General features: G+C 40.6%; 1 protein-coding gene across 4 annotated transcripts in view; it reads right to left on the bottom strand.

Annotated features, from left to right (window-relative positions):
- Positions 1-12,382, bottom strand: part of doc2a (double C2-like domains, alpha) — a 62,784-nt gene that overhangs the window by 24,757 nt on the left and 25,645 nt on the right. The gene's annotated exons all lie outside the window — the stretch shown is intronic.

Genomic DNA, 12,382 nt, shown 5'->3' on the forward strand with positions numbered 1-12,382 from the left:
TTTAGTAACAGAGAACTATTTATATCTTTGTAAAACATGTGAACGACTTTGATAACATTTTCACCGAAGCCAAACAGTTTAAGTGACCTAAAGAGAAATTAATGTTCAATTGTGTCAAAGGCTTTACAGAAGTCCCAAAATATAACAATGGCATCAGGGTCCATTGCATCTGAATAATCTAGAAGGTCCAATACTAAACGAATGTTAGAGTTTATGTGACGGCCATTCATAAATCCTGTTTGAGTCTCATTTATAACGGTATCTATCATTTTCTTTAATCTTTTGGCATAAACCAGAGCAATCAATTTGTAATCAATATTTAATAAAGTAATTGGTCTCCAATTGTCAATGAGAGAAGGGTCTTTATCGGATTTCGGAATCAGTGAAATAAGGTCCCACACTAATGATGTCATCACCACATCAATGATGACATCACCACATTACACCACACTCACCACACGAATCATGACATCACTACATTAAAGCACTGCTAAAGGATGGCTTTACCACACTAATGATGACAGCACCACACTAATGATAACTGTCGTGGATTAAGTTCCTAGATTCTGAAAGCATTCTATAGACACCAAAATACAGGTTGGTTCCATATGTGTTTCCATCAGTGAGATGAGAGGTTGCTGATGCAGATAAATTATATTTATTACTCACAAATGTCTGTTGTTTGTCACACATATTCCTGGTTGATAAGTGGTCAAATAAAGCATTGCAATCCAGATAGGGTTTGACAGGTTCTAAGTAATATTAATGGTAAAAAGGTAAAATCCCAAAGTATCCCAATCCCAAAGTGCAGCAGGCAAATGAAATCCAAATGAAATGGTAGAAAACTGTAACTCCGCATGGCGTCCTCCTATATCAGGTGCAATAACCTGGCCATGTTACCCATAAGCCTTAATGCTACTCCTCCTAGCAAACCCACGTATCCACTAGGTTTCACATTAGCAACCATAAAAGGCTTTCCATATAAAGTATTTACCATAAAGCTAAGTTTCCATACAACAATAAGTATCTTCCATATAGTTTTTACCCAATAGTAAATATAACAGAAATAAACCAAAATAAGTTCTGTACATTTTCTTTAACACACAAAATGGTTCTAACAATGAAGTCACCATATAGAACCTCTAATTACATTATCTAACCTTGGTCTCATATAGGAAACGGTACACAATACAGTAGCTAGCTGCATAATGGAGATCTTTGCCATATCTACCGTATGTTGCCGTCAAGGTCTTACCATCCTGGCCAACAACGATACACTATTTTTACTGTGACTGCAACACATGTTGTCTGTACACTGTATAGAGACTTGACTCCTCGCAGACATTCTTGGATACAGAAATCCGCAGGTAGAGAACTAGCAATCCAAAAACGTAGTCTAATTATGTGACATAAAAAATCCAGATTATACCTTACTCCCCCCCCAAGCAACGTTTAGTTCTACAATCTCTATCATCTCCCAACAACAACTGATCCTCGGGCGCCGATGACATGGACGTTGATTAAGACAGCCCCCAGTACCTCTCTGATTCATAGAGGTTGAGTTAAATGCGGAAGACACATTACAGTTGAATGCAATCAGTTGTCACTGACTAGGTATCCCCCTTTCCCTTTCTCTCTCAGTGTGTAGAGAGATGGAGATTGATAAAGTATATTAAGCAGCACTTTGCACTTCGCAGGGCTCCACCACTTGGCACTAGATCGGTTCTGTGAATCTCATTCGACTTAGTTTGATTCTGGACCAATATTCTTGTCTTCATCGTTCGTATTTTGATATTGCCTGTGGGCTGTGCTGTCACACTGATATGTATACGAGCGTGGTTAAATGACAGCGGGTGTCGAATTAATGTGTGTGTGTGTGTGTCTGCATGCGTGTGTGTGCGTGCATGTGTATGTGCATGCATGCATGTATGTATGTGTGTGTGTGTGCATGCATGCATGTGCGTATGTGTGTGTGTTTATATCAAAGTAGGGGGCTGACGAAGAGGAGTACATTGGAAGCCATTATAAGTAGAGTATGCTGCTGAGCCGGAACAGAGATATGATATGAGAAACCATTAAAAACTAGCAGAAATCATCCACCTATAATAGATACCCTATTACAAAGACAATTCGATAGGCAGAGCACCTTCTCACAGACAGTAATACTACTATAATAATCGTAGCTGTGAGAAATAAGGATCCCAAGTTCATTTCACTGCAGTAAGAATGAATCACCATCCTTTTGATTTGACTAATCATGGAAGGAGCACTAATTAGTACAGTCCACTCCTGATAGGCCTCTCTTCCAAAGATTTTAAAGAAAGCTGTTGCTCAGTAGATTACTTCCTTCCCGGATTCGAAATAGCACATTAGAAACTCTCCAATCTGGGCCTCCCGAGTGGCGCAGTGGTCTAAGGCACTGCATCGCAGTGCTGGCTGTGCCACTAGAGATCCTGGTTTGAGTCGAGGCTCTGTCGCAGCTGGCCGCGACCGGGAGACCCATGGGGTGGCGCACAATTGGCCCAGCATCATCCGGGTTAGGGGAGGGCTTGGCCGGCGGGGATATCCTTGTCCCATCGCGCTCTAGCGACTCCTGTGGCGGGCCGGGTGCATGCACGCTGACACGGTCACCAGGTGTACAGTGTTTCCTCTGACACATTGGTGCGGCTGGCTTCCGGGTTAAGCGTGCATTGTGTCAAGAAGGAGTGCGGCTTGGTTGGGTCGTGTTTTGGAGGACGCACAGCTCTCGACCTTTGCCTCTCCTGAGTCCGTATGTGAGTTGCAGTGATGGGACAAGACTGTAACTACCAATTGGATACCATGAAAAAGGGATAAAATGAAAAAGAAACTGTCCAATCTGGATTTTGAACAAGTGCGCTGAGACTGTACTTGTGAAAGTTGTAAATGATGTACTGCTGACCGTGACCATGTTCTGTTCTCATTCTTCTAGATTGAAGCTTTAAATGGATCACACCATTCTCATTAAGAAGCTGGACGACTTGGTTGGCCTCTGAGGTTTTTAACTTGTTTAAATGTTATTTTACTGATCGTTATGAATTTGTGCAACTGGGTTAGAAATAATCTGAATGTTCCAAAATTGAATTTGGCATTCCACAAGTCTTTGTGCCTGGACCCCTATTGTTTTCCTTATACAGTGCCTTCGGAGAGCATTCAGACCCCTTGACTTTTCCACATTTTGTTACGTTGCAGCCTTATTCTAAAATTGATTAAATATAACATTTTCCTCAGCAATCTACACACAATAAACCATTATGAAAAAGTGAAAACAGATTTTTTAAAGAAAATCTAATAAAATAAAAAAAGACTGGATGACCTACCAACTTATTAAACACATTATTTGGAATGAAATACCATATTGATTCAGTATTGATCAAACATCTTTTCAACCAGTTTATCTTGAACGTGTTATTTATGTCAACAAAATCCAACACTTCCAGACCGCCTTCAGCTCTTTTATTAGAGAGGACTTGACTTTTTTAGTTTGTGAGACTTATTTTTCCAGATGAAGTCAAGAAAGGTCTTGTTGATCCCTTTACAACTAGAGGGATTTACAAATAAAGATAATGAGGGGTACACAAAGCGAGACAGTCCCTCTGCCTTGGACAGAAGTACTCTCCCAAGTATAGAAAGATCCCTTTGTAGCCAATTATTTAATATATTTTTTGTTTTCTTAATTTTAGGAGAGAAATTCAAATGTTGTCTGACTAATTTTTTTGTTGTTGACAGATCTATTCCTAAACATTTAGCACAGTCCTTTACAGGAATATTTTCAATTTCTCTATCATCATAGGCATATAAACATAAGATTTCACATTCAGAAACATTCAGTTTTAATTCTGATGCAATAGAGAATGCAGTGATAGCATTAAGGGCATTTGTTTGTCTTTGTCTCTTAAAAAAAGAGTAGTATCATCAGCCAGATGGGAAATTTCGATTTTTTTGTTAAAAATGGTTAAGCCATACAAATTTGCATTATTCAGAATATCTAGAGATAGAAGTTCCACAACCGAAATTAATAAAAATGGCGAAATTGGGCATCCCTGTCGTACACTTCTGTTGAGACTGAATCTTGTGGATGTATTAAGGTTTAGTAACAGAGAACTATTTATATCTTTGTAAAACATGTGAATGACTTTGATAACATTTTCACCGAAGCCAAACAGTTTAAGTGACCTAAAGAGAAATTCATGTTCAATTGTGTCAAAGGCTTTACAGAAGTCCAAAAATAAAACAATGGAATCAGGGTCCATTGCATCTGAATAATCTAGAAGGTCCAATACTAAACGAATGTTAGAGCTTATGTGACGGCCATTCATAAATCCTGTTTGAGTCTCATTTATAACGGTATCTATCATTTTCTTTAATCTTTTGGCATAAACCAGAGCAATCAATTTGTAATCAATATTTAATAAAGTAATTGGTCTCCAATTGTGAATGAGAGAATGGTCTTTATCGGATTTCGGAATCAGTGAAATAAGGTCCCACACTAATGATGTCATCACCACATCAATGATGACATCACCACATTACACCACACTCACCACACGAATCATGACATCACTACATTAAAGCACTGCTAAAAGATGGCTTTACCACACTAATGATGACAGCACCACACTAATGATAACTGTCGTGGATTAAGTTCCTAGATTCTGAAAGCATTCTGTAGACACCAAAATACAGGTTGGTTCCATACGTGTTTCCATCAGTGAGATGAGAGGTTGCTAATGCAGATAAATTATATATATTACTCACAAATGTCTGTTGTTTGTCACACATATTCCTGGTTGATAAGTGGTCAAATAAAGCATTGCAATCCAGATAGGGTTTGACAGGTTCTAAGTAATATTAATGGTAAAAAGGTAAAATCCCAAAGTATCCCAATCCCAAAGTGCAGCAGGCAAATGAAATCCAAATGAAATGGTAGAAAACTGTAACTCCGCATGGCGTCCTCCTATATCAGGTGCAATAACCTGGCCATGTTACCCATAAGCCTTAATGCTACTCCTCCTAGCAAACCCACGTATCCACTAGGTTTCACATTAGCAACCATAAAAGGCTTTCCATATAAAGTATTTACCATAAAGCTAAGTTTCCATACAACAATAAGTATCTTCCATATAGTTTTTACCCAATAGTAAATATAACAGAAATAAACCAAAATAAGTTCTGTACATTTTCTTTAACACACAAAATGGTTCTAACAATGAAGTCACCATATAGAACCTCTAATTACATTATCTAACCTTGGTCTCATATAGGAAACGGTACACAATACAGTAGCTAGCTGCATAATGGAGATCTTTGCCATATCTACCGTATGTTGCCGTCAAGGTCTTACCATCCTGGCCAACAACGATACACTATTTTTACTGTGACTGCAACACATGTTGTCTGTACACTGTATAGAGACTTGACTCCTCGCAGACATTCTTGGATACAGAAATCCGCAGGTAGAGAACTAGCAATCCAAAAACGTAGTCTAATTATGTGACATAAAAAATCCAGATTATACCTTACTCCCCCCCAAGCAACGTTTAGTTCTACAATCTCTATCATCTCCCAACAACAACTGATCCTCGGGCGCCGATGACATGGACGTCGATTAAGACAGCCCCCAGTACCTCTCTGATTCATAGAGGTTGAGTTAAATGCGGAAGACACATTACAGTTTAATGCAATCAGTTGTCACTGACTAGGTATCCCCCTTTCCCTTTCTCTCTCAGTGTGTAGAGAGATGGAGATTGATCAAGTATATTAAGCAGCACTTTGCACTTCGCAGTCCTCCACCACTTGGCACTAGATCGGTTCTGTGAATCTCATTCGACTTAGTTTGATTCTGGACCAATATTCTTGTCTTCATCGTTCGTATTTGGATATTGCCTGTGGGCTGTGCTGTCACACTGATACGTATACGAGCGTGGTTAAATGACAGCGGGTGTCGAATTAATGTGTATGTGCATGCATGTATGTATGTGTGTGTGTGTGTGTGCATGCATGCATGTGCGTATGTGTGTGTGTTTATATCAAAGTAGGGGGCTGAAGAAGAGGAGTACATTGGAAGCCATTATAAGTAGAGTAGCCTGCTGAGCCGGAACAGAGATATGATATGAGAAACCATTAAAAACTAGCAGAAATCATCCACCTATAATAGATACCCTATTACAAAGACAATTTGATAGGCAGAGCACCTTCTCACAGACAGTAATACTACTATAATAATCGTAGCTGTGAGAAATAAGGATCCCAAGTTCATTTCACTGCAGTAAGAATGAATCACCATCCTTTTGATTTGACTAATCATGGAAGGAGCACTAATTAGTACAGTCCACTCCTGATAGGCCTCTCTTCCAAAGATTTTAAAGAAAGCTGTTGCTCAGTAGATTACTTCCTTCCCGGATTCGAAATAGCACATTAGAAACTCTCCAATCTGGGCCTCCCGAGTGGCGCAGTGGTCTAAGGCATTGCATCGCAGTGCTGGCTGTGCCACTAGAGATCCTGGTTTGAGTCGAGGCTCTGTCGCAGCTGGCCGCGACCGGGAGACCCATGGGGTGGCGCACAATTGGCCCAGCATCATCCGGGTTAGGGGAGGGCTTGGCCGGCGGGGATATCCTTGTCCCATCGCGCTCTAGCGACTCCTGTGGCGGGCCGGGTGCATGCACGCTGACACGGTCACCAGGTGTACAGTGTTTCCTCTGACACATTGGTGCGGCTGGCTTCCGGGTTAAGCGTGCATTGTGTCAAGAAGGAGTGCGGCTTGGTTGGGTCGTGTTTTGGAGGACGCACAGCTCTCGACCTTTGCCTCTCCTGAGTCCGTATGTGAGTTGCAGTGATGGGACAAGACTGTAACTACCAATTGGATACCATGAAAAAGGGATCAAATGAAAAAGAAACTGTCCAATCTGGATTTTGAACAAGTGCGCTGAGACTGTACTTGTGAAAGTTGTAAATTATGTACTGCTGACCGTGACCATGTTCTGTTCTCATTCTTCTAGATTGAAGCTTTAAATGGATCACACCGTTTTCGTTAAGAAGCTGGACGACTTGGTTGGCCTCTGAGGTTTTTAACTTGTTTAAATGTTATCTTACTGATCGTTATGAATTTGTGCAACTGGGTTAGAAATAATCTGAACGTTCCAAAATTGAATTTGGCATTCCACAAGTCTTTGTGCCTGGACCCCTATTGTTTTCCTTATACAGTGCCTTCGGAGAGCATTCAGACCCCTTGACTTTTCCACATTTTGTTACGTTGCAGCCTTATTCTAAAATTGATTAAATATAACATTTCCCTCAGCAATCTACACACAATAAACCATTATGAAAAAGTGAAAACAGATTTTTTAAAGAAAATCTAATAAAATAAAAAAAGACTGGATGACCTACCAACTTATTAAACACATTATTTGGAATGAAATACCATATTGATTCAGTATTGATCAAACATCTTTTCAACCAGTTTATCTTGAACGTGTTATTTATGTCAACAAAATCCAACACTTCCAGACCGCCTTCAGCTCTTTTATTAGAGAGGACTTGACTTTTTTAGTTTGTGAGACTTATTTTTCCAGATGAAGTCAAGAAAGGTCTTGTTGATCCCTTTACAACTAGAGGGATTTACAAATAAAGATAATGAGGGGTACACAAAGCGAGACAGTCCCTCTGCCTTGGACAGAAGTACTCTCCTAAGTATAGAAAGATCCCTTTGTAGCCAATTATTTAATATATTTCTTGTTTTCTTAATTTTAGGAGAGAAATTCAAATGTTGTCTGACAATTTTTTGTTGTTGTTGACAGATCTATTCCTAAATATTTAGCACAGTCCTTTACAGGAATATTTTCAATTTCTCTATCATCATAGGCATATAAACATAAGATTTCACATTCAGAAACATTCAGTTTTAATTCTGATGCAATAGAGAATGCAGTGATAGCATTAAGGGCATGGGCGACCTGGTCTTTGTCTCTTAAAAAAAGAGTAGTATCATCAGCCAGATGGGAAATTTCGATTTTTTTGTTAAAAATGGTTAAGCCATACAAATGTGCATTATTCAGAATATCTAGAGATAGAAGTTCCACAACCGAAATTAATAAAAATGGCGAACTTGGGCATCCCTGTCGTACACTTCTGTTGAGACTGAATCTTGTGGATGTATTAAGGTTTAGTAACAGAGAACTATTTATATCTTTGTAAAACATGTGAATGACTTTGATAACATTTTCACTGAAGCCAAACAGTTTAAGTGACCTAAAGAGAAATTAATGTTCAATTGTGTCAAAGGCTTTACAGAAGTCCAAAAATAAAACAATGGAATCAGGGTCCATTGCATCTGAATAATCTAGAAGGTCCAATACTAAACGAATGTTAGAGCTTATGTGACGGCCATTCATAAATCCTGTTTGAGTCTCATTTATAACGGTATCTATCATTTTCTTTAATCTTTTGGCATAAACCAGAGCAATCAATTTGTAATCAATATTTAATCAAGTAATTGGTCTCCAATTGTGAATGAGAGAATGGTCTTTATCGGATTTCGGAATCAGTGAAATAAGGTCCCACACTAATGATGTCATCACCACATCAATGATGACATCACCACATTACACCACACTCACCACACGAATCATGACATCACTACATTAAAGCACTGCTAAAAGATGGCTTTACCACACTAATGATGACAGCACCACACTAATGATAACTGTCGTGGATTAAGTTCCTAGATTCTGAAAGCATTCTATAGACACCAAAATACAGGTTGGTTCCATACGTGTTTCCATCAGTGAGATGAGAGGTTGCTAATGCAGATAAATTATATATATTACTCACAAATGTCTGTTGTTTGTCACACATATTCCTGGTTGATAAGTGGTCAAATAAAGCATTGCAATCCAGATAGGGTTTGACAGGTTCCAAGTAATATTAATGGTAAAAAGGTAAAATCCCAAAGTGCAGCAGGCAAATGAAATCCAAATGAAATGGTAGAAAACTGTATCTCTGCATGGCGTCTTCCTATATCAGGTGCAATAACCTGGCCATGTTACCCATAAGCCTTAATGCTACTCCTCCTAGCAAACCCACGTATCCACTAGGTTTCACATTAGCAACCATAAAAGGCTTTCCATATAAAGTATTTACCATAAAGCTAAGTTTCCATACAACAATAAGTATCTTCCATATAGTTTTTACCCAATAGTAAATATAACAGAAATAAACCAAAATAAGTTCTGTACATTTTCTTTAACACACAAAATGGTTCTAACAATGAAGTCACCATATAGAACCTCTAATTACATTATCTAACCTTGGTCTCATATAGGAAACGGTACACAATACAGTAGCTAGCTGCATAATGGAGATCTTTGCCATATCTACCGTATGTTGCCGTCAAGGTCTTACCATCCTGGCCAACAACGATACACTATTTTTACTGTGACTGCAACACATGTTGTCTGTACACTGTATAGAGACTTGACTCCTCGCAGACATTCTTCGATACAGAAATCCGCAGGTAGAGAACTAGCATTCCAAAAACGTAGTCTAATTATGTGACATAAAAATCCAGATTATACCTTACTCCCCCCCAAGCAACATTTAGTTCTACAATCTCTATCATCTCCCAACAACAACTGATCCTCGGGCGCCGATGACATGGACGTCGATTAAGACAGCCCCCAGTACCTCTCTGATTCATAGAGGTTGAGTTAAATGCGGAAGACACATTACAGTTTAATGCAATCAGTTGTCACTGACTAGGTATCCCCCTTTCCCTTTCTCTCTCAGTGTGTAGAGAGATGGAGATTGATAAAGTATATTAAGCAGCACTTTGCACTTCGCAGGGCTCCACCACTTGGCACTAGATCGGTTCTGTGAATCTCATTCGACTTAGTTTGATTCTGGACCAATATTCTTGTCTTCATCGTTCGTATTTTGATATTGCCTGTGGGCTGTGCTGTCACACTGATATGTATACGAGCGTGGTTAAATGACAGCGGGTGTCGAATTAATGTGTGTGTGTGTGTGTCTGCATGCGTGTGTGTGCGTGCATGTGTATGTGCATGCATGTATGTATGTGTGTGTGTGTGCATGCATGCATGTGCGTATGTGTGTGTGTTTATATCAAAGTAGGGGGCTGACGAAGAGGAGTACATTGGAAGCCATTATAAGTAGAGTAGCCTGCTGAGCCGGAACAGAGATATGATATGAGAAACCATTAAAAACTAGCAGAAATCATCCACCTATAATAGATACCCTATTACAAAGACAATTTGATAGGCAGAGCACCTTCTCACAGACAGTAATACTACTATAATAATCGTAGCTGTGAGAAATAAGGATCCCAAGTTCATTTCACTGAAGTAAGAATGAATCACCATCCTTTTGATGTGACTAATCACGGAAGGAGCACTAATTAGTACAGTCCACTCCTGATAGGCCTCTCTTCCAAAGATTTTAGAGAAAGCTGTTGCTCAGTAGATTACTTCCTTCCCGGATTCGAAATAGCACATTAGAAACTCTACAATCTGGGCCTCCCGAGTGGCGCAGTGGTTTAAGGCACTGCATCGCAGTGCTAGCTGTGCCACTAGATATCCTGGTTTGAGTCGAGGCTCTGTCGCAGCTGGCCGCGACCGAGAGACCCATGTGGTAGCGCACAATTGGCCCTGCATCATCCGGGTTAGGGGAGGGCTTAGCCGGCCGGGATATCTTTGTCCCGTCACGCTCTAGCGACTCCTGTGGCGGGCCGGGTGCATACACGCTGACACGGTCGCCAGGTGTACAGTGTTTCCTCTGACACATTGGTGCGGCTGGCTTCCGGGTTAAGCGTGCATTGTGTCAAGAAGAAGTGCGGCTTGGTTGGGTCGTGTTTTGGAGGACGCACAGCTCTCGACCTTTGCCTCTCCTGCGTCCGTATGTGAGTTGCAGTGATGGGACAAGACTGTAACTACCAATTGGATACCATGAAAAAGGGATAAAATAAAAAAGAAACTGTCCAACCTGGATTTTGAACAAGTGCGCTGAGACTGTACTTGTGAAAGTTGTAAATGATGTACTGCTGACCGTGACCATGTTCTGTTCTCATTCTTTTAGATTGAAGCTTTAAATGGATCACACCATTCTCATTCAGAAGCTGGACGACTTGGTTGGCCTCTGAGGTTTTTAACTTGTTTAAATGTTATCTTACTGATCGTTATGAATTTGTGCAACTGGGTTAGAAATAATCTGAACGTTCCAAAGTTGAATTTGGCATTCCACAAGTCTTTGTGCCTGGACCCTATTGTTTTCCTTATACAGTGCCTTCGGAGAGCATTCAGAACCCTTGACTTTTTCCACATTTTGTTACGTTGCAGCCTTATTCTAAAATTGATTAAATAAAACATTTTCCTCAGCAATCTACACACAATAAACCATTATGAAAAAGTGAAAACAGATTTTTTGAAGAAAAGAAAAGAATACTTCCTAGAGCCGCCCGACCTGGCCAAACTGAGCAATCGGGGAGAAGGGCCTTGGTCAGGGAGGTGACCAAGAACCCGATGGTCACTCTGACAGAGCTCCAGAGTTTCTCTGTGGAGATAGGAGAACCTTCCAGAAGGACAACCATCTCTGCAGCACTCCACCAATCAGGCCTTTATGGTAGAGTGGCCAGACGGAAGCCACTCCTCAGTAAATGGCACATGACAGCCCGCTTGGAGTTTGCCAAAAGGCACCTAGAGACTCTCAGACCATGAGAAACATGATTCTCTGGTCTGGTGAAACCAAGACTGAACTCTTTCGCCTGAATGCCAAGCATCACGCCTGGAGGAAACCTGGTACCATCCCTACGGTGAAGCATGGTGGTGGCAGAATTATGCTGTGGGGATGTTTTTCAGCGGCAGGTATTGGGAGACTAGTCAGGATCGAGGCAAAGATGAATGGAGCAAAGTACAGAGAGATCCTTGATGAAAACCTGCTCCAGAGCACTCAGGACCTCAGACTGGGGGCAAAGGTTCACCTTCCAACAGGACAATGCCCCTAAGCACACAGCCAAGACAATGCAGGAGTGGCTTCAGGACAAGTCTCTGAATGTCCTTGAGTGGCCCAGCCAAAGCCCTGACTTGGACCCGATCGAACATCTTTGGAAAGACTTGAAGTTAGCTATGCAGCAACGCTCCCCATCCAACCTGACAGAGTTTGAGAGGATCTGCAGAGAGGAATGGGAGAAACTCCCCAAATATAGGTGCGCCAACCTTGTAGCGTCATACCCAAGAAGACTCAAGGCTGTAATTGCTGCCAAATGTATTTCAACAAAGTACTGAGTAAAGGGTGTGTGTCACGTTCCTGACCTGTTTTCCTTTGTCTTGTATTTATTTTAGTTGGTCAGGGCGTG

This window comes from Salvelinus alpinus, chromosome 1, assembly GCF_045679555.1.
Source record: "Salvelinus alpinus chromosome 1, SLU_Salpinus.1, whole genome shotgun sequence".
In the NCBI taxonomy this organism is placed as follows: Eukaryota; Metazoa; Chordata; class Actinopteri; order Salmoniformes; family Salmonidae; genus Salvelinus; species Salvelinus alpinus.